Source organism: Glossina fuscipes, unplaced genomic scaffold (assembly GCF_014805625.2).
Source record: "Glossina fuscipes isolate IAEA_lab_2018 unplaced genomic scaffold, Yale_Gfus_2 61313, whole genome shotgun sequence".
Lineage (NCBI taxonomy): Eukaryota > Metazoa > Arthropoda > Insecta > Diptera > Glossinidae > Glossina > Glossina fuscipes.
The window spans coordinates 47954-72298 of record NW_024003531.1 but is presented as its reverse complement, the minus strand read 5'-3'; the positions used below and the strand labels follow the sequence as shown (position 1 = coordinate 72298).

Below are 24345 nucleotides of genomic sequence, written 5' to 3'. Positions count from 1 at the left end.
CGGCCTTCTTCAAGAATGTTAATGTTGGATCAAATTTAACTATTACAAGTCCCTTATAGTGTGTGTTGTACTAAGTACATCGCATGCGCAAAGGACTATGCTTAAATGTTGAGAGTTGAAGCCGATATAATTTTATACTATTAACTCAACTTTCACCGAAACTACATTTGACTCTATGTATAGCGTTACTAATAAACAAAATTAATGAGTTTGTTCTTTCAAACAAATGTGCGTAGAGGAATTTCACCAAAGTCTGGTGGTTTTTTTTTTTATTCGCAAGGCAAATTGTAACGTCAAGAAGATGTATCAATATATGATGACCGATGTCGCTCAGATGACAGATCGAGTTATAGAAAGCGAAGTTAATTTGAAAATGCCTTAATTAAAAAATTATGCAGAATTAAATTAAACCGTTCTTTAAAGTGGATGAAGATCTTTTCAAAGTATTTTCACGATTTTAGTAAATGCTTGTATTCTCTTTGGGATCTATGTAGGTTTTTTTATTTACTCAGTATATTTTTGAATTTTCCTAGACCGGTTTAGACATATTTGGGTTAATTTTACTTTTTAATATTCTCAACAACATATGTGTGAAACGTTAGTTTTCGTCTTCTGAATCACTATTTAAGCTTCTTTTAAAACTGTGCTCAACGAATTCTGTTTATTATTATAGAAGGAAGCTATACTAACGACATTAGTGTATTTACAAACCGCGACATGCGCATTTTTCACCCCGGCGGCGAAAAGAAATGAAATTAAAATTATTGAAGATGAATATCTAAACTGGAATAAGCATCTTCAGATAAATTTCCCAGATTATGTTTGAAAATGAAGATAATTTACTCTTAAATATTTTTCAAATCAACTGCACGTAAAGTGAAAATTTCTTCAATTCAGTCAATAATCGAAGTATTAATAATTAAGTATTAAGGTCAAGCGCATTTATTATACTTAAGTAAATGTCCAATGCACGCTTCCAATTCTCGCAATTTTTTAGCATGTGTGCGGTCAAAGGCGAATACAAGACACATATATTTTACTTAGTTCTTAAGCAATCATCTTTACTTTATTGGAACAAATCTAGTAGAGAAAACAATGCTGAAAGCATCAATTTTTTTAATTTTTAAATTTTTGGTAATTTGTTATATAGATTAGTTCGAAAGTTATAGTTAAGTTCTCTCCATATATATGTTTTTTGGCATGGAAAAATTGTTTCTGTATCTTCGTAAAACCATAGGATTAAGCACATAGGAGCGTCTTTACGTGCCACATTTTCAGTTTAAAAAAATACTAAAATGACTCTTCAAAATTGTAAAAAAAAAAAATACCTCAAGCTTTGTCGGGTCGTATGAGTGAAGGTTATGCTAAGTTGTGTTAAATCTGTGGCCCTTGGTGGCTCCTCATTTTGCAGCTAATTCGATTACGGCCGTAGCCGATTTGTACTTAAATGAGCAAAGGGGCAGTTTAATAGCACGATGTGTTGCTCGATGTATTTTGCGAATGGATCTCTGAAAATCTATCACTCCGCTTGGCGTCGCAGAAAGCGTCAGCTCTACCGTCGGGCGCTATTGCAATGCCGTTGTTACTCCTTTAGGGGGTTTGATTAGATGGTCTGTGTTATCAGGTCAACATTTTCACCTTCCATTTTCCCATTTTCGTGATGATAGTAATAACTAGACGCCCAATTTAATAACATGGTTGTCAGTGCATGGTATACTTAAGACCTTCACTATTCTCGTAGGCATAGATCTTCTCAGGTGAAACAATAATATAAGCCCGTAGGCAATCCCCGCCTGCGACCATAACGGAGTGGTCATCGGACAGTAGAACGCAATGAATCATGGCTGGAAAAGCATTTTCAATAAGAGCCGCGGATAGCGGGCTGTGAATATTTTACAATAGTTGTATGAAAATCCAAGGCTATATCTTGTTTGCGAGTGCTAGCTTCGTCTTGCAACGACAATATTGTAGTGTGATCGCATACTATCGTATGCGTCCACTTGAAGTGTGACAAAATTATGCCACTTCAGCATAACCCTTTTGATAAAATAAAATGTCACACTTCACTTCGCATGTAAACAGTGATAATTCTGTTTATATAAGAATAATCTAGTGTGTGATAAGGATAATTTAGTAAGCAATTACAATCCTGTTTAGAATAAGATAAGAATAGTTTAGTGTAAAAATTTAGTATAAATAGTGCGTAAGAAAATAAAGAAAATCAGTTCTCAACGAAGCGTTTTACTCGCTAAGAACACAAGGCGTTCAATCCGCCTGAACGATCAAGATTAGTGACCGTCTTATGCCGAGACACTTTGGCATTATAAAAGACGGATAGACTTGGCGTACTGCAGCCGAGCAGCATTGGGCTTAAACAGATAACATAAACTCACGATACTATATCAATATTATTACAATATACTGACAATTGTCGACATGAACTTGTCCTGCAGTGGTTGTAGGCAGTGTGAATTTTTACAAAGAGCTTGAATTAATTCCTAAATGATTTCCAAGATGAAAGTATCCTCAGGATATTTCAAAAATAGTGATAACGCCAGCAGAATCAATTTATTTTGAACAGTCACTGCAAATGATGGATCGAACTGAAATACCGAAAGGGCAGCAAAGTGTAAAGGATATGTTAAGAGAATTACATTTTGCAATAATAATACCGTTATTATTGTAGTCAAAGTTTCTAACAACATCCCAAGAACAGAACTTTTACAACCTGGTACTAAATCCAAAATGCCTTCTAAAGAACCGGATAATTTATTTTGTACCAATGCTCGTTTCTCATCGTTTGGTTTTTCATGAGTTTTAACAAAACTATAAGTAGCTCTGTGGTAACCTTACGTCGCTAATCTTTAAAATAATAGTCTTATCCGCTTGTACATTTTAGAGAGTAACCATTAAGAATTCGTCCAACATTTGAGGATTAAATAGTTTTGAACTCGAATATGTGCTTAGTGTCCATAAGGCTCGACCAAATAAATGAAAGCAATCATAATAGTTCAAACAATTGCGAACTACTGTGAAGTAGCTCAATAAATCGAATTGACCACCATTGAGTGTAGTACAAGTTCATTATAAGCATGAACCGCAACCACACAGACTTCTTGGATTTTCCATCAAAGTTCATTACCGGCAGCTACATTCACGTGACGACTCAGTCTTTTTTGAAGTGATGGTAGAATTTCGGTGCGAACTTCCTCGTACAAAGCCTATCAGTAGCAATGGAAAGGTATTTGTAATGTCTAAATTTTGAACATTAATTTTAGCACTTACCACTATAACGTCCTGGCTTAAAACGCGCACAGTTAATTCCACACCAATATATTACTAAGTTATTTATTTCAAAAATAAGTTGAGATAAATTCAAACTTAACATTATAAAGCAGGGAATATTGAGCTGACGCGCGGGGCGGCGTAATGTTGACATCCTTTCTCTCTCTAAAATTTATTCCGGACAGCAGCATGACCAACACGAATCCGAGCAAATTTGTCCGATGCAGCTCACCTCTGCTGCCGATCCTGTTGTCCGGAGAAAGGCAAGCCGTGCCACTATTGTCGCCTGCGCCCGCTTGCCTATATTCTTCTCGATCATGTGTAGCCTCATGGACGCGTAGAAGACCTCGTACGCTTCTGTTGCTCAGGCCGGTTTGAGATATTTCGATGTTCAGATCAAGCTATTCCGTTTAGCACTGGCAACCATGCGAACTCGCTTCTCATGGCAGAAAGCATCCTCCTTCAGCGTGAATTCTTGTAAATATTCCTCGAATTCCAGTTGCCCACGGATGTAGTGAGCCATTACACATCCTGTGAGCATCCTCAGGAACTCTTCCAGTGTGGGTATTAACGGCTTAGTAGTGTCTGTGCCTAAACGTGTTATGAAATTATCTAAAATTCTTTCAAAATAATTGCAGTCATAATGTCCATCCCGGTGGCCAAGGAAAAGAAAATCCGAAATTATTGAAACAAAATTTATTGCTGTAATGAGTAATTAAAACACGTGTTGCCTTCTACCATTTGAGCTTCTCTTATTTATTCACTGTATCACAAAACCATCAACGAAATGGACGGACCGTTTCAAAGGCTCAAGCCATGCAGTTGTGAGCCCTGGTTGGAACGGCGTTTCGGTAATGTAATGTAGCCTTTTAATAAAAAAAAAAAAATTTAACATGTACATTTTCCTTTCTATAAATTGAATAGGAAAATTTCATAGGCAATTTAAAAAACAAAGCATAAATTCATGCATTTAGTGCGGTCACATTGAATCATAAATGCTTTATAATAAATGAAAAGCAATTTAAAACTATTGTTTTTTGTATACAAGTATATAAAACAAATAACAATTTTTATTAAACAATAAAGAAAAAATAAAAATAGTAAAACAGGATTCTTTTATTAAAAATTAATTTAATAAGAAAAAATTTTCTGTTCCATATAAAATCATGAGCCGATGGGAAGCATAAATAGGGCAGTTTATAGAGTTGCCCTGGGCGTATAACCAGCCCCTCTGGTAAGTAAGTTTCGTCCGCCCATCTGTCCTCATAAGTTTTTTAGCAAGTGTATTTCTTTAGGGTAAACGTCTTTGGAGTGTCTGTGCGATAAAAATTGAAACCGCCAATACTTCCGAACTAGCTGGCCTATCAATGACACGTGCGTTCATCTGTTTACAGCCTCCAAGTTTCGGCTTCGTTCTGACAACCTCTACGTTCAAAAAAGACTTAAGGTCTTAAGAGTCTTTAAAGTCGTCTATATTTCTGTGCAAATGTATTGGGAGGGCCGTTAACGATATTATTAGATATTTTGCTGATCAATGGATGCTTTCCTCTTTTGGAGAAGGACAGCTATACAAATATGCACTATTGAAAAGTAGTCGGCAATGCATTATAAATTGTATTCCGATGATATTTTAAAGGTTGATTACTAAACAATTACCTAGATCTATTATGTCAATACTCCATTTCAATATGGCTTCTCAATATTCAGAGCATTCTTTCAATGGCCTTGATTGACGTAATTGACACGGTTCTAGAAAAGCCTTTGCTAGTGTCACTTTTTAACATTCAAATTAAGTAAGGTAGTTTCTCCCAAGCTTGAATGCCTGGATTTCTTACTTAACTGATCGAATGCAGAAAGTTTTATTTAACTAGAGCCTCTATAGCCTAATTCACGTAACTCTGGACTATCGTAAGGTAGCCACCTTTTATTCGTGTTGTATATTAATAATTTTGCCAAATCTATTTCAAATTCGAAAATTTTGATGTACGCAGATGATGTTAAGCTCTTTTAATCATTTGAACCCAACAACTACTAATAACGGGTCTTGAGTCTGATTTGGATGGGGTAAATAAATGGGATAGTCTAAATTTGTTATCTTTAAATTTTAGCAAATGGAAACAGCTAAGTCTATCAAAACGTGCCCCGTAGTTTACAATCAGTATATTGAGAAACTTCAACTTCAAGCGGTTGTGCCATTTCTTGATTTGGGGTTTACGTTAAATGCAAAATTATGATTTGATCTTCATTTTCAGTCAAGCATGTTAGGATTTGTAAAGAGGTGCGCCGAGCAGTCCGATGGTCTAACTATTATAAATAAACTGGTTCGGCCTACTTTCGAATATAGCTGCCGCATATGGTCCCTTTATTGCAGAGTACACAATGAGTCTATAGAATCGGCAGAAAAGCAATTTTTATCGATTGCACTTAAGGGGCTTGGTTGGGATCCTCCTTATGTTAATCTGATGGTCTAACTGTTAGTCCTAACAGCTCTCGAAGTCAGAAGATATCTGTTAGGAGTTATCTTTTGAGAGGTTCGATTAACTCACCAGCAGAACTTATTTTGAGCCATTTAGTTCGTTTCGGTGAGTGTGCAAAATTTTTAATGAATGCTACTCACTTGTCTATTCTCCTGATTCCATTACATCTATCAATTACATATACCTGTATTGTCGTATGTATAAATAGATATCCCTTGAGCTCTGCTCGTACTGACCGTGTTGTTAGCCTTAACTAATAAGTTACCATCCCTACTAGTTAATTAATTTATTTACTAGACCATATATTTAACATTCTATTGCTTTAAGTATCAGTTACGTAATCCCCCTCATATTAGTTGTAACGACACAAAGTTTATTTATGTAGCTTTATGTAGAGAAGAAAATTAATGGTATGATTTCAGGATTACAAAGCTTCGCAGCGTTCCCACCCATTCGCCCTGGAATTAAAGCCTTCAATTTTTGTCTTGGATTTTATCGGAAAATTTAGTTGATAATAAACTCGACATAGAGGGGGGCCTTCCCAAGATTTCATAGAATATTATCGAATTGCCTTGTTTAAGAATGATAATTATTACAAGGTGCCATCTATGAACCGGCATCACAAATATGGAATATAAAATTTTTCAGATCCTGTAGTACTTTATCAAAGATAACATTTCTATTTACATATTGAATATAAAGCAAAGGCTGCTCATGGCTTTATAAAAAGATGGACTAGATAGACAAATAGATGATAGATAAGTTCGGAGACGCCAATACTGGAATATGACTCTTCGTGTGGTTGTTTTCCTATAGGATTTATGTCGATGCAATAGAATCAGTTCAGAAGCAATTCTTGTTATTTGCGTTGAGGAATTCGGGACGAGATTCGAAAGTCTCTTTACCATCGTATGAAAATATATTGTTACTGTTAGCCCTTCTCTCTGAATAGCGGTATGAGAAGCGGTGGCTGGCCTTCGGCGACCATAATGCAAATATTGCACAAAGTACGTCATCAACCGTTGCATCAAAGGTGTTACCTCTGCTGTTGAGCGACCATCACAAAACCACAATATTTTTGTGTTTGAAGACTGTTTATTTTGTCTTATAGGTACTTGCTTTGACCTATGCGCCCCATTTTTAAGCCCAAATTGCATAAAAGAACTTTCTTCCTCTTCTTTTTAAAGCCGACAAACTAATACTCATGGAGGCATCGACTTGTGTTCTGAGTAGTGCGTGTTTTGCTTTTCGTCTGCGATTTTTTAATTTTTGCGGAGTTTTTGTGTGTTTAACTCGTGTGTTTTCAGTAGTTTTGCAAAAACTGATTATCGCGGATACGATATTTGCTTTCGCTTTCTGTAAATACAATAAAAAAATCAAAAGAAAACATAAAAGAAGAATAAAATATTGAAAACATGTCATTACCCTCAGCAATTCCCAAACCTTTTCAAGTGAGTGGGGTTATTTTCCAATTTACTAAATAATAGACAACCATAAGGCATAATAGCCCCGGGGCCGCCAGATAAAAACTCAAATAGATTTTATCTATAAGCAGACATATCGCCCCAAAGAAAAAAAATTAAAAATTCCGACTTTCCGGTGTTGCCAACCAGGAACATCATTCCTATTGACAAAAAATATGTTGTGATTTCTCCAACTGATCCCTCCATAACAATTCGCAAATCAGCCTTTTCGCTTTTAAAAAAGCACTAGGTAGCATTACAACATATATAGACTCTCCTCGCTGGGAACACAAACGCAACCGAAAAGCTCATAAACTCGAAATCATTAGCTTATTTATGTGCTATACCCGCTAAACTGCATGACAAACTGAGCTCGGTTAAAAGCGTAGTTTATGCCCCATGCTTAAATCATGTGCCGGAAGTTGAACTTGTTCGCGAAATGGACAGTCAAGTAGTGACTGAAGTCTTTAAATTCACCAAATTAAATGACGATGGAAAAGTCCGCTCCCCTACAGGACGAATTAATTTGACTTTTGACTGCTATCGGCTAACGCCAACGGTCGATGTAGCTTGGTACAAATGTAAAGTAGAACTTTACATTCCAAATCCTATGAGATGTAAAAACTGCCAACGCCTGGATCACGCGTCAAAAAGATGCACCAGTGCTCCATCTTGCGCTAACTTTGGTCTTCCTCCATCTGGAACCCAAAGAATTAGCAAAAGCAATACCTACGCTGTTGATGCCTCTCAAATCGAGCCTAATAAGCCTTTAATTCCAACTCCTTCCAATGAAAAACCTGTTCTACCATCAACCAAATATCACATTGTCAAATCAGTTCCATAGATAATATGAAAAAATCAAAACAACAGCAAATATTGAAAAAATTAAAACAACAACACATATGCCAAAATCTAATAAACTAAATCCCCCAGAATCACCAGTTCTCAACTCTACTCAACAAATTACAAGCTGTAATGAATGCAATCTTCCATCCCTCAATCAACCTTCAGTTTTAAATCATTCACGTGTGCCAACTCGTTGCACTTCAAATGTACGCAACCACCTAAATACAAATTATTCTGTCGGTAAGAACAAATTATTCACGCAAAATTCATATAGCGACCTATTCGACGGAGACGCTGACGTGTCAACTTAACCTACTTTCCACTCCATGTTACTGCAATTAAATGAAGTTTTTAAAATTGTACAATGGAACATTAAATGACTTCTTAATAATTTTGATGAACTCCGTACACTCGTAAGTGATTTCAACCCAACCTTTATATCGCTTCAAGAAAACCATTGTAGAAGCTGTTTTAATCCTATACCACCAAAATCATATACTGGATACTTTACGAATGCTGATCAAAATTTATATTCCAAACAAGGAACGGGTGTTTTATAAAATCAAGTATACCTCACAAACGCATAAATTTAAGCTCAAATATACAAGCCGTAGCGATACAAATAATATTAAACATAAAATTTACAGTTTTTCGCTTTATATCCCAGCTTCGCAATCGTTTTCTCAGCAAAAGCTCTACAATTTATTCTCCGTGCTTTCCCCCTCATTAATTATATCCGGCGATTTCAACAGCTGGAATACCATCTGGGGCTCAACAGTGAACAACACTCGCGGTACTGTTTTAGAAAAGGCCTTTTTCAAAGCAACCTTTGCGTTTTAAATGATGGAAAACCAACGCACTTTTCAACTCATCACACTTTTTCACATATTGATTTAACATGTTGCTTTCCCTCACTTCTTCCTTGGGTTTGCTGGTCTATTTCTGATGATCTACATAATAGTGATCACTTTCCAATAATAATCGATCTTAAACGTTCACTGTCCTCTGTTACTCCAGCAAGACAGGCCAAATTCCTCCTAGGTAAAGCGGATTGGATCAATTACTCCAAACAGGCCGAGTCATTTCTGAATTCAAAGCTATTTAACGGGAACTGCAACCATGATGCTGCTATTATGTCTAAAGCGCTCCACACGGCTGCTCATCTTTCTATTCCTCAATCCACCAGCTCTTTTAAACCAGCTAGAGTTCCTTGGTGGAACAACACGCTTTCGTAATTGAGGGAAAATAAAATGGATTTATGGCATCGCTTTAAGAGATGTCCTGATTATGATTATTCGTTATTATACAAAAAGGCCAATGCTCTAATCAGGAAGGAATTACGAAAATCAAAGGCACTTAGTTTCCAACTTTTTTCGAAAAAAATACATCAATGAAAGTTGACTGGAGCAAAATCAACAGACTCAATGGAACTTCAAACCTGAACGAAATTTCTGCCATCTGCACTCCAATGGAACTTTAACTGACGCACATGATATTTCTAATTACTTTGAACAAATGTGGTGCGAATACTCCTCTAACAGCAACTTTTCCAGTGCTTTCATCGAAAATAAAAGGACTCCAATTTCTCTTTCAAATTGTATTGACAGATCTGCCACTTTCCTGGAAAATTGCAAATCTGCCTTAGAACTTGAAAGTTGTCTCTCCAAATCGAAGGGATGGACACCTGGTCTAGGCCGCATCTCCTACCAAATGATCAGTGCGCTCTCTAATCCAAGTAAAAAGGAATTACTGGACCTATATAATACGGTATTTTTGGGTGGCCATATACCCTTCCAAAGTCTACAAATGTCTCCATCGCATCGGACTATCGCCCAATATCTCTTTTATCTTGCCTCTCAAAGGTATTGGAAAAGATTATGGCATCTAGATTATCTTGTTTTCTTGAGTCCAAGAACCTGATAACAAAGCAACAAGTTGGTTTCAAGCGGGATAGAGGGTGCATAGACATTTCCGAACGGAACCATGTAACAATTCTCACTATTGATTTCGAAAAAACATTTGACAGAGTTGGTCTTCATGTTATTTTAAGACTCTTCAAATCATGGAATGTTGGACCGAAATTCTTCAACTACATCAAATCGTTCATGTCGCATCGGCGGTTCAAAGTTAGAATCAACAATCATCTCTCTGATTCTTTTCCGCTAATGAATGGCGTTCCCCAAGGATCTCCTCTCTCTGTCACGCTTTTCCAGATGGCTTTCAACGAAATTAGCAAAATTCTTTGCCGTGTACCAAGAGTGGAACATTGTCTCTACGCAGACGATGTATGTATTTTTACAAAAGAAAAAGACAATACAAAAGCAATCACCATCCTCGAATCTATTGCAAGAGCGATCTCCGCACGGGCAATCTCGTCAGAGGCTAAAATTTCTATACAAAAATCAAAAAAATACACATTTGTCGAAAACAAATGTGCGATGCAGGAAATCTAGTAATGCATATTAACGACTTACCAGTACTAAAAGTGCAGACGCTCCATGCTCACTTTTTCCAAAATGCTTGTGTTAAGCAAGATTGACTATGCTTTGATAATTTATGGCAATAGCTGCAAATCTAATATCAACACCCTTAAACTGGTCTATCACCAAGCCGTTAGAGCAAGTTGTTATGCTTTTCGGACGACGCCCATAAATAATATTATAATTCAAACTGGTCTCCCAACTTTAGAAAATAGACTGTATGAGTTAAAAGCTAAAACAGTCCCTAAGCTTCTTAATTCAAACAAATCCATTCTCGATGATGACGTGAGAAAGATTATTATTGTGAAGAAAATTCCAAAGTCACCATATGAAATTGACCATTGTTTGTACGTCGCAAAGGAATTGAACATTCCCTTAAAAATTTACCGCTCTTTTGGTGTTAAACCTTCATGGATTTTGAAAGACTGCTCTTTTGACATCTCGCTGTCTATGCACAAGAAATAGGATCCTCCAAATTACGTCTTCAGGAATCTAATAGCTGAAAAAACCCAAGTATTGGAGAGTACTGGTTGGAACCTTATAGCGTGTGCTGCTAGTGCTCAATGTCTTTTTTTTTTAGTCTAAGAATTTATTTCATTAATCTAAAATTATAATAATAATAATAATAAAATATTTACCAATTAAGAAATTTATTTAGATGGAATTGGAAGTTTACAGATTCTGATCATCACATTCAAATGAAAAATCTTAACAAGCACATTGCAAAAGAAATTGCAATTTATAGGCATCAATTTTGGAAATCTATGCTTTTCTTTCTGGAGAAAAGTTCAATTCCTCTTTGAAACATTATGAAATTGTTAGAAAAAAAATCTAACATAATTTTGAATTTGGAACGAAACAATAACTCCTTTCTTTCGCAATAACACATATATATAATATTTTAATCATCATTACTCCGAATTTCTTAGTAATATTGCTACCAATAATAAAGTGAAAAGTGTTCTTGAGCAATTTGATCCCATTTTTATTACGTCACCATCCATCTTACTAAAAGTGAAAAAATCACCGATATTATAACATCTTTGAAAAACTCAAATTAACCTGGTCCTATTGAAATTAATAACTTATGTTAGAGCAGTTACATACAGAAGCAGTCGATTTTTTCACAAGTATCGTAAACGGTTGTCTCAAGTTATGTAGTTCTCGCAAATATGGAATGCTTCCGAAGCATTTACAATTCTTAAGCTAAATAAACCCGGAAATAGCTCTAATCATACAGGCCAATAAGCCTGCTTTTGCAAAAAATCGTCAAATGGATGCTTGGTTCCTTCATCGATGACAATAACATCCTTCCCTCGCGACCGTTTATATTCAGAGAGGAATGTAACTCTGTACAAGCGCTATTTACCATTCGTCATTTTGTTAAGTCAAACTCTAATTCTGGAAGCTCTATTACAACGCTTTTATTCGGCATTAAGGCTACTTTCGTTTCAGTTTGCCCCATTCGATTCAAATTAGCGCATTCGTAAAATAATTCGTCAGAATTTTTCCTGCGAATCTGTTAAATCCACACAAAGCTTTTTGCAAAACAAACACTTTAATGTCTGTCTGGTATCGTCCAGTTTCTACTCTATTACAATCGGTGCAGGTTGTCCACAAGGATCTTGCCTATCACCTGTACTGCATAATATTTTTACCATTGATACTTTAATACCAAGTGGATGTATGGTTTCCATTTTTGCTGACGACATTGTGATTATTAGTTCAGGCATTTTTTATTCTTCTTCACTTTTTTACTTCTAAACGTAAACCTCATTTCCCTCCCCAGCATTCCTTGGAAATTGATGCCTTGAAAAAGTGAAATTAAGTAGTTAGATGTAATATTGGATATCAACTTTAACTGCTATCTTAACTACATTCTTCATAAAGTGCTACCAAATTCTTTTTTCCATCAATTAATGAAAATGTTAAATATTTTCATATTGTTACTCTTCACAGAGACAACAGATCCAATCGTTATTTGCCCAAACGTATCGTACAAGAGAGAACAATATCAGCAACAGATATACCAGTTCATTAATAGGCAAACATAAATAAAATGATTCCGTTTTCCTTACTCTTAGTTGTCGGTCTTTGCCAAATTCTCCCGTTGGGTAACTTGCTTATCTCACCATATCATTGGAAACTATTTATTTGCTTTCTTTTTGCCTTTTCGGTTTTGGACGATGTAAACCTAGTATATATGGTCCTTTTTTTCTTTCATTGGTCAACACTTTACGCAGCAATTCCATGCTCACCTGAGAACCTCATGTGGACAATGTACTTTTGATAGGCTCTTTTCACTGTTTCTCGTTTTAATACTTTGCAGGCACATGGCAATGTGTTCTTTGTCCCTTTATTTTATACGATCCATGATTTGCTTACAGACTTTATTCCTGTTTACTATAAACTGTCAAGCTTGAAGAATATTTTGCTACATTTCCGTTTCAAAATCATGTCAAAAGCATGTATACCAGCAACAAAAACAAAAAAGGTAGATAAAAAGTACAAAAATTCGATGCAGAATTCAACCTCAAAGTGGTTTCTTTATATGAATGCATATGGAGGTGTAAAATGGTTGCTATGGTTATTACGCTTCGCATATATAGCAGCGACCCCCATCACCATCATTGTAATCGTCATCATGTACGCCGTGAAACCATGAGAAATGTCAACCAAAAACAAACAGAAAAAAAATACACAAAAGCAAAAAGATTTTGTAAAATGCAGTTTGTACGTCACTGTTATACATTTTTTTATGCTATATATATATGTATATATATACGTATTTATTTATATATACTCAAATGTGCGTACATGTACAGAAGCGCATACATTGGATAAACCAAGCCAACTGACAGTGAAACAGACAGACAGGCAGTCTTTTTTTTTTTCTCAAAATAGATGATTTAAATACTTTAAATCAGTAAATTCAATGTTATTCTTGACGTTGAAATGTTGTTTTATTTATATATTTATTTATTTCATTTGTATATGCACCTATACAAGGGCAGACTGCTGAAAAATGAAGTAACAGTAAAATCTCTAAACAATGAATACTTTTGGTCTTTATACTTATTTATAAACAGCGAAAGTATCCAAAACCAAGCAGAGAATAATATACGAGCGGCGGCTGATAGTGTGCTCACTAAGAAAAAGGCAATAACAATTTATTTATTTAACCGCCTAAAAGCGTTTAATAAAAATTCTGTTTGCATTAAAAAAAAATACCAATTTTTTCCTAACTAAAATAGAAATCATAACTTATCCGACTGAGTGGCTGACTACACAAAGAATCCCGACTAGCAATTCTCAATGGTCATGGTGTCTAATCTCAAACGCGGTGGAGTTTTTATTAAAGTCGATAGCCTTAGATGCTAGTGCTTTAAGATTAAGTTTATTCTTTTTATTATTACAATTTATTTTCTGGCTAAGTTTTTATGAATAATAACTTACAGTATCACCATCATAAGCCGCATTTGCAATCTGGCAATTCTGGCAAAAATATCTGCAAATAACTCCGCATAGCACTTCGTAGCAAATTAAAATGTATTTCAAAATAGGTTTTCAAATTTCAACCAAGAATCTTCAAATCAAACTGCAATCACGGGCTGCTATGAAAAATACCTTGCACGTTTGATCTTTTATTATCACGTATTCTCTTCAAAGCAAAGGCAGGCAATCGTGATGCAGTTCTCGGATCATGTGACAAAGAAATATATCATCGAATTTTTTTTCCTGTCTTCATTATCTACAGTATAACACTCATATTACTTAGCGGGTTATTCCATTGAAATTTTCTTTTTCTGCTCCTTGTGTAGTCGTTTCCAATCATTCGCTAGTTTGCCTGAAATGGTTAATTTGCATCATTGAATTTCATACATCTTTTTTATGAAAACTTGAAGTTAACCTATTTTTTTTATATATATTTGAAACGAAGTTTCAGCCATCAAAAAATTTTACACCTTAAGATTTGGTTTCGATAATTACATTTTATCTAACTTTAAATAATATCACTCTTTATTATTATTGGTTTTATAAAAAGGTGGTCCAAAGAGCTTGATGATCCCTACATTACGAAAAGGCTGTACATGTGTTTGGTTAGACCCATACTCGAGTATGCCTCAGTTGTGTGGTCTCCCACATATAGGTGCTACGTAGATTCAATTGAATCTGTTCAAAAGCATTTCTTGCTGTTTGCCCTTAGAAATTTGGGTTGTGATCCGATTGCCTCCCTTCCTCCGTATGAAAATAGGTTGCTTCTGCTGTCCCTACCGTCTCTGGAGAAACGTAGATTTGTTCTTGGCGTTTCCTTTCTAATTAAAGTAATAATTCTTTCTCTGTTGAATCGCAATCACATCAGCTTCAAGGTGATTTGGATAATTTTGTCGCATGGTGCTCTTTGCATCTCCTGAAACTATATCTGAGTAAATGTAAGAAGCTTTCATTCTCAAGAATAAAGTCATTCATTACTTAGTATTTTATTGGTGCGCATAAGTTGGAGGACGTCGATTCGATTACAGATTTAGGCGTTCTATTTGACCATAGGTTACGTTTTAACTTGCACATTGAGCTCTCGATTAGCAAAGCTAGGTCCGCGCTTGGTTTTATAAAAAGTTGCTCCAAAGAGCTTGATGATCCCTATATTACGAAAAGGCTGTACATGTGTTTGGTTAGACCCATACTCGACTATGCCTCAGTTGTGTGGTCTCCTTCATATAGGTGCTACGTAGATTCAACTGAATCAGTTCAAAAGCAATTCTTGCTGTTTGCCCTTAGAAATTTGGGTTGGGATCCGATTGCCTCTCTTCCTCCGTATGAAAATAGGTTGCTTCTGCTGTCCCTACCGTCTCTGGAGAAACGTAGATTTGTTCTTGGCGTTTCCTTTCTAATTAAAGTAATAAATGGTGCTATTGACTCGCCTTCATTACTTGGTGAAATAAGCTTTAATGTCCCTAACCGCTTCTCTAGGCACTTTATCTTGGTTAAGCTTAATCAGTGTAAATTTAATTATGAGCTGTTCAATCCGCTCAGAGTCGTTTGCAAGAACCTAAATGACGTCTACCACTTATTCTCGTTATCGGATTCTTTAAAGTCCATTAAAGCAACATTGCTTAATACGCGCGATTAACCTATGTCGTATTTAAACTAGCTTTTATCCTTAAAAAGTCTTTACGTTTCGAAAATGAATTATTGTCAATTTATTATCGGTTGCCAGGCTTGTGCATGTTTGCGATGGCTTAGGGGTTCATTTGCAATTTGGTCCTGTATCGGTTGTAAGTGTGCTCCTATGCTGATAGTGTACATGCTTTTTTTTCTTTTTTCTTTTTTTTTGCTTCTTATTTGTCTTATTATGCTTATACTCAATTTTATTGTTAATTAATATAAGTTTTGCATTAAGAATCAATTGAACTCGACTGTTATTTGTTTAGTTGAGTTTCTAGTATAAGTGGAATAAATAAAATATATAAATAAAAAATTATATCCCAGTCTAAGTAAATAAGCGAAAAGTTTCGTGTATCACCATTTCGATACAGCGCGTTATGAATTAGTCGCCTTATACGACGGGCGCCTGTATATAAGTCACGTGTTAAACAATTTCCGGGGGGATACTAACAATTGTTAATACATTTTAAGGGATATCGAAAGGCATTAAAACAAAATCATTGTTATCTCACGGCTGAATTATCTCTCCCATTCTCTCACACATAATCAACCACGCACATGTAAAATTCTAAATTGCTTATACTACACCGTCCGGCCGTTATTCGTATAACGATCTTTCAAAATAAGGCGTAATATGGCAAGTGATCGAAACAGGTGTGCCATCTGAATCATTCTCAATACCGTTTGTTTGTATGCCAAAAGGTGTCAGTGTACCAAATTTCACCAAAATATTTCAAAAATTGTAACCTATAGGCTAAACACAAGAACCCAAAACGGACAGACAAGCTTAGATTGATTCAGAAGAATGTGATTCTGAATCAATAGGCACAATTAAAAAAGAATCTATCTATCTCAAATTCGTACATAGTTACTGCTTGTACGACAAGTGGCATAGTGTATAAAGAAAGCCAGAAGAATTTTTCTTTTCTTCGCAAGATGACAAAGATGAAAGTTTATATTTTAACAAACGAATGCAATTTTAAAAAATGTGTGGGCTCTTTTCGCTTCCAAGTATACACACGTTCATGTTCATGTTATAGAAAAAACCAAAACATAATATTAATCCTACGAATTTTATTTATTAAGACAAACCACTCGCGTTTTGCACCGAAGTAAATTCAATGATCAACAATTTTCCTTATATACTAAAATACAATTATAAGTAATGCTTATGCTGGTAAAAGATTAAAATTACGTTAAATAAAATAAATTCTTATACTTATAATAAAAAACAGAAAATTAAACACATTACAGAATATTCTACATACTTTCAGATGATAGTACGAAAGATTTGGCAATAATTTAAATTAAATGAAAACTTTGCAAATATTTTTTTGTTTAGTAAATTAATTGCAACTTTGGCGTGAGAAGCGGTTAACACAAAAATGTTGCAGTGAATATAAGCAGTAATAACTTACTTGTAAAGTGTATATAAGCGGAATATTTGCGGAAAAGAAATTGTCAAAAAAAAAAGAAAAGTCAAGAGAGTTGAATTGCAACATTCAAACGGGCAAGACCACAGCGACATTTAAAGCGTTGTAGACATAAGTTCCTGTAAATGATTTGTGAATAGATTTCCTAAGATTTGTAAATAAAACGAATATTATATTGAAAAATTCGGTGATGCGAAAGTAATTTCAAAAAAGTTGAGTAAATTACGTAAAAATCACGAAAGTCTGTTTCTGTTATGCTATGTTCAAAATTTTGCAAAATTTTTGGTACGAAATAAATTAGGCTTGATTTTATGGTTAAAGCGGTTTTCTTCATAAAAAATTCTCTTAATAGTACACAAAATGGGCGAGAATCGATGCCAAATCAATAAATGTCGAATAAATAATGTATTTAGTGTATTTAATGCATTATTAATAACTGTTGTTTATTGCATGTTAAGTAATAAGTTTAGCTACAGGCATCAACTAAAAAAGAAATTAACAAATTTGCATACGTTTCTTTGGACACAGAGTTCTTTTTGGATGGAATCGCGAACATTAAGATAACTGAGACTATGGCATTCATTCCTATTCAAATTGTTCGCAAATCCATTTCATTAATTAAAAAATGTCTTCCATGCTCGCATCTTCTGCTCAGGGCGGTTTCACAATGTGTGCAGCATTTAATGGGGATAAGTTCCATACTAATTTTTCTTAATAACATTATTAACTTATTGGCTTTTCTATTTATTAATGGAATTCATTTCGCTTCGTTTGTCAAAACCGATTTTTCTTGACTAAAATGTACTTCACAATCGATTGCATCATGATTTATTTTGTATTTTAAGCCGTCTCTAAAAACCTTTTGTCATGGACGACTTTGATAATAGTGTGAAAGAAACCTTAAGCTTCTCGGCTTTTCAGCGTCAACACCATTACTCTTTATTGCGCCAAAATATATTCGGCAAGAGAAGGCCACTGCCTAAATTTGAATAAAATCTTGGTTTTTGCTATTTTATGCCAAGGTAAGCCCGGCGATGCAAACTCAAAATTGAATTGGTTCTTTATACAAAAATGATGCTACTTCTATACTAATATTTTAGCCTAAGTTTGATTATAATATGCTGATTTCAACAGTTATTGTACACGGGGCGTTTGATGTAATGTCATGCTTTCAATTCAGCATTTCCGCGAGCGTGCCGCTTGCTAGGTTTATATTTCTTTTCTTCATTTTTGTTTTTGTACGCGCACTACGCTAAGCGTACACTACAGTATTATTGCTCGTGCTTGAAAGAAAGACTTTGAAAAGATTGAAGCTCTATCGGACAATGGAACATATTGCACTAAATCAAGGTGAAATGGAAATAAGGACCTTTAAGAAAGGAAATTAATGATATTACATTAGGTTTGGTCCACCTGAGTAGCGAGGAATCTCGACTAGCAAGTCAATGGTCGTGGGTTCGAATCTCAAGTGCTAAAAGCCGATAGCCTTAGACGCTAGTGCTTTAGTCTTAGAATTTATTTCTCTGGCGAAATTAATAATAATAATAATAATAATGCATTAGGTTTATATCAAATCGAGCTAAAATTTTTCAAAATATTGACAGTTGTTCCATTTCCACACACATTTGCATTTAAAAACAAAAGAAAATCAAAACTACCCTTTATTTGGAAGAATTCAAGCATTCAAGCAGTCGCCGGTATACGAGCTGACCTTTACGGATCAGTTTTAAAGAAACACGCTATAGAAACGCAAAAAGAATTACTTATAAGAAAAACCAAATTAAATGTACAACTCAACGTGTTCATTACGCAAGCGTTTTGGATAAGGATATCATTATAAAATAATTGTAAGCAGCCTCAATTAAGCGCAACGACCTGCATCAATTAGTACGGCTGTAACACGCATATGGTATAAAGAGCAAAATGCTTGCTATCCGTAGAAACACTGTGAAAACTTCGATCAACGCAATAGAATAAAAGCAGGAAAGTTAGAATTTGCATATTTCGATAACGATGCGCGTGCTCAAATAAGCGGAAGGTTTTATGTGCGTCTTCAACAACAACAGGATTTCATTTGTATAAAGAGATATATTTTTATAATTTCATATCTATAAATTCAAAAACTTATGCCAATATCATCATACATGCGAAATTTTTGCAAATTTATGTTAATAGCAGTTTTATGAGATTTATAGAAATGCTGAAAGAGACGGCATCTTGTTTAATTTAAGCTAATTGAAAAGTGCGATTAATTTTTTTTTTCAAATTTCATTTTTCAGTTGAACACGTGCGATTGAAGTCGATCTGTCGATTCATTCGCACTTTAAAATTTAAGAGTGAATATCGCTTTGGGCTGTCACAAGAAGATAGGGATGAAAGATCCCAAAGTCGAAATTTTTAGTCGCGCATCAGCAGCTCGCAGACTCACAAGAGAGGGTATCCCGGAAATTCAGGCCGAAGGACACCGAATTTCTCTTTTGGATTTGAAAAGCGAGCAGGAAAATATGTTCTCACAAATCAGAAATACATGCATATGAGTGTCAAGGGAAAATTTCTCGGCCATGCTATGCAAGACGTTACAGCTTTCTGAAATCTATTAGAGCAGAAGAGAGAGAAAGTAAACAGTGGATTAAGCGTCCAACACTTGGTCAAATTAGTTTATTTTATATAGTTTATTTTATATACGATTAGTTAAGTTTAAACACAATTTTTAAGATAATACTTGTAATAAAAGAAAATTAATTCAATTTAAAAGAGATGTCAATTAATATTAATTCTTTTTTTTTGCTAAATTTAAGTAATTAAATTTAAAACATTAGAAGTTTCCTGTGTCATCCAATAACGCCATAATTTGTGACTATATTCTATGACAGGTAATTTAAGCAGTGGAGAGTTTACTTGCCGCAAATGAGAATTGAGAACGAAACTTTAATAATAAACAAAGAGGCACCAGAATGGTTTTCCTGCACTACAACTTTCGAGGACGTGGTCTTCAATTGACCAAAGAGGCGTCATAATCATTTTGCTACATTGAAACTAATTTCTTGATTATTATTTATTTCAAATTCGGATGAGCCATGTTTCAATTCTTTTGGGGGTAGGGTTCATAGAACTGCTGTGACGTCGATCACATCCATTAAAACACGTACATCTTTCCCCGGTTTACACATATTTTTAGACCGTAACAAATTTTTGCATTTTCCAGTAGATTAACAAATTATCACGTCGCAAAGGAATTGAACATTCCCTTAAAAGTTTTCCGCTATTTTTGTGTTAAACCTCCAAGGGTTTTGAAAACCTGTTCTTTTGACATTTCACTGTCAATGCACAAGAAAGAAGATACTCTAAATTACGTGTTGGAAATCTAATAGCTGAAAAAACATAAGTATTGGAGAGTATTTGTTGGAATCTCTTATACGCAGACGGCTCAAAATCTTCCGATCTGCGACCTGCTTCTGCCGTGATAGATGCTACAGGACAGGTTCTTCTCAATCACATATTTCACGAAAGTACTTCAACTTTCACAACCGAAGCCAGAGCTATCCTTCACGCTGCGAACTTTTTCCATTAAAACAAACTCAAAAATACCATTGTTACCAACAGTTTTTCTGCGTTAAAAGCTATACAGAATCCTTCGATTTCGAGATGGAGCACAATCAACCAACTAAGGAATATCATTACAACACCCGGCGAAAAAATTAAAATGTTTTGGGTACCTAGTCATATCGGTTTACTGTAATTATTGATGATGTCAAGGAAAAGTCGGATCTTCAAAGATTCATTGGACGAAAAGTTAAAGAGAAAATTAAAGAAGGAAATCTACAACACCACCACTCTTTTATTAACCCTGAATTAACTCCACCTTTACATCCAAAAAATGTTGAGAAAACCAAGATCCAAATATTTTCGAGAATTCGCCTTGGTCATACTATCGCAACTCACCAATGGATCTTGAAGAAGTCTTCCTCCACAATCTGTAGTTGTGGAGAAACTCTAACTACAAAGCACATTCTCTGCGACTGCCTTAAGTTTTCCTTGGCTAGAAGAATTGCATTTGGAGCGACTAACCCTTTGGACATTTTAAAATCAGCTTCAGAATCGAATATAAATTCAATATATTACTTTATTAATACTACTAAGCTCATTGTCTAATGCACATTTGTTTATATTAGAGCCGATAGCGTGTGCAGCTAGTGCTCAATGTCTTTTTTTTTAGTCTAAGAATTTATTTCATTAGTCTAAAATTATAATAATAATAATAATAAACTGATACTCACGTCACACATACGGGAAGTGTCAATTTGATTCAGAGTCGATTTATATTATAGAGAACCTTCCCTCCGGATGTCGCAATCGTTTTGACAAAATGAATAATAATACCTTGATTTGTTATCAATTCAGTTGTCACGGGAGATTAAAAATCGCTAGATTGGGTATATCGACTAGATTTGTTCTGTTGTTAAACGCGCTGTTATTCACTTCATTTGCTAAAATTTTCGAATTTATTGAAGGAGATAGATTTTTAAGCATTAGCAAGTGTTTTACATCAATTAATTTTTTTTTGGTTACTTAAACTGACGCCACTAGCACCTTCTTTGAAAATATTTACAATGCTTGAAGACAATACCGGAAACAACAATTTATATCAGGCTTAAGACTCTCATGTTATTGTAGCCAGTTCAGAAATATTTCCACAACTTATGTAGTCCATGTAAAAATACAGTGAAGAAAGACAATTAATTGGGTCCTAAGAGGCTCTGCGTATGTCCTACATTATTTTTTACTTATTTGGAAAAACCATAAATTTATTTTTTGTCTCTGGAAAATGAACGATCACGATCCCTTTTGCTTTTTTTGCATTTATTCTTGTTTTTTGCGTTTTTCGACTTCTTCGAGCTCGCTTGTATTCGGCGAGTTACAATCTATTTCGTTATTCCTGCTATGCTGACTTTTTTTTTCAATTTATTAATTTTTTTCTTCTTTTGTTTACTATCATATATCAAGTATTTATTTCAAGATGAACATGAATATGTTTTTAGTGATTTCTCATTTTTAAAGCAATCTTGGCGTGGCAAAAAATGTTGGGAACGGAGTGAGGTCGAGTGAGGCCTTTGGAATCAAGTACGTTTGAAATTAAACAAGAGTTCGTTATCAATTTTAAGAAAAATTACATTAAAACATTACGACAAAAATGTATTGTAAATTTTCACATGGCAGAGTAAGTACGGAACTACACCATCAAGTATTTGCCGATAATTTGAAAATTTATCATTTCACGTTTATGATATTCGTCAATAACAGATAACATTCTCACAAATAAAATTGTAACATATTCTGCTAAAACAATTAAAGCAAACCCCTCTCTTCTATATTCAACATTAAATCCTGATACTAATTCTGATTGTTCTACAGCAAGATCGAAAAGAGCTCGACTAGTTTCCGCTAATAAAACTCTAATTTTATTTTAGATTAAAAAAGCTCTACTCCTCGCTTCAGCAGAGTACCATATTTCTGTAGACCAATAGTAAGTTCGTGTGTCACGGGTCTAGCTCCGCTGGCCGGTAGAGCGGTTTAATTGATGGGGCGTAGTTTTCTGAGCCGCATGACAAGGAAAGATAAAAAAAAACACACACACAAAAAGAGAAAATGTTGCCTGTCGTTCGTCCGTCTAGAGTGAGTATGTCTGTATCCGTCCTATGTACCTCCACGGTTCCCCCACGCGTGTACCCCCCCTACATCGCACTCCTGCTACAGCAGTGGCATGTTCGCCCTTAGTCGCTCATTGTGGCTCACAGGAAACTCGGGACACAAAAAAAAGGAAAGGTAAATACCTGACTACCATGCTTTGTCTCTTCCAAATGACGTCGTACTCCCTTCTGTAGTGCTGACGGCCTCTGTGGTGGTCGCTGTTGATATCTACTGTTCGCTGTTGATGAGATGTGGCGTATATCTGATGATAAAACTTGAGAACACAATTTTATTCGTGGTTATCCCGTGTCAAAATTACAAATCTTCAAACAGCACACATGTAGGTAATTTTTATCTTGAGGCTATGCGTACAAAAATCACCACTTCCATCAATCAAGTGAATCCAACAGGGTTCTTTTCCACCTTTAATTTGAACGAAAGTTTACCATTTTCTAAACGAAGTCATCTGATGTCACAAAAAAACACACTCCCAAGCCTTCAAATGTTCTTCACCGTTTTTATTTTCCTTTTTTTTTTTTGAATGGTTTTTATATAAAAGAAAAATAAACAAAGTTATGAAATTATTTTAATTTATAATTTCGTTTTTTTTTTGCAGTGCCGATATTGGTTAAGTTTTTGTTAATTTTGTTTTTTTATTCTTTCAATTGCTTTCAATTGTTTACATTTTCGTTGCTTCCGATTTCTTCTAGGCTTGTTTATAAAATACAATGTTTGAATCTTTTTTGATAACTATTCGTATGCATGGGTTTTGGGTATGTGAAAAAAATTTATGTCTAGAATTTGACTTTTGCTAGTAAAGTTCTTTTCTTGAATCAATCTTCATATGTACGTATGTGCAATTGCAGACAATGGAAAGATTCCTTTGCTTTACATTGAAATGGAAAAAAACAAGGCGAGTCTCCGTCACATTAAATTGTACTTCTCCAACGTTTTTTTGCTTCTATTTCATTATAATTGCATTATTTGCTCAATGAAGGCAAAGTAAAGAAAATAAACAACACATACTCTTTAATATCACCTTTTTTTTCAGAAAAAACAAAGCAAAATAATCCAAAAAAACTTCTCGTCTCATGTTTAAATTTCTCTAACTTAACTGATGCAGGCAGGTTGACTGCCAATTTTGACTTATATATTAATGTTAATATCTCTTTATAATAATTCTCTTTCTTTTTAAATATTGTAAAATTAACAATTTAATCCTCATGTATATTATTTCGCAAAAGCTATCGTAATAGAAGTATTCTTTATGCAAAATTTTCATAATTTTATGTTATTTACAGAGACATATTTTTGTTTTATTTATTTTTATTTTTTTTTTGCTTTCGTACGCATTTCGTCAATGATATTTAAAATAATATATTCATACACGAATGCGATGCGCTTTGCTTGGTACATTCAACCGACACACTCAACTCTCCACTTCACTCCTCTAAACTCAACTCAACCACATTATTAAATTATTCTTCCTTAGAGAAATGTCTATAGA

At 34.7% G+C, this 24345-nt stretch overlaps 1 long non-coding RNA gene and 1 pseudogene across 2 annotated transcripts; both read right to left on the bottom strand.

Annotated features, from left to right (window-relative positions):
* Positions 1 to 1603: 1603 nt before the first annotated feature.
* Positions 1604 to 3333, bottom strand: LOC119643575 (annotated as a pseudogene).
* Positions 3334 to 7078: 3745 nt separating this feature from the next.
* LOC119643576 lies at positions 7079 to 23401 on the bottom strand. Of its 2 annotated transcripts, none has more exons than XR_005248339.1 (3): positions 22982 to 23401; positions 21428 to 21637; positions 7079 to 7118 (listed from the first exon to the last, which is right to left on the bottom strand). It is a non-coding gene; the product is annotated as an uncharacterized LOC119643576 (long non-coding RNA). The 2 variants fall into 2 exon arrangements; XR_005248338.1 differs by lacking the exon at positions 7079 to 7118 and adding an exon at positions 19449 to 19743.
* Positions 23402 to 24345: the final 944 nt, after the last annotated feature.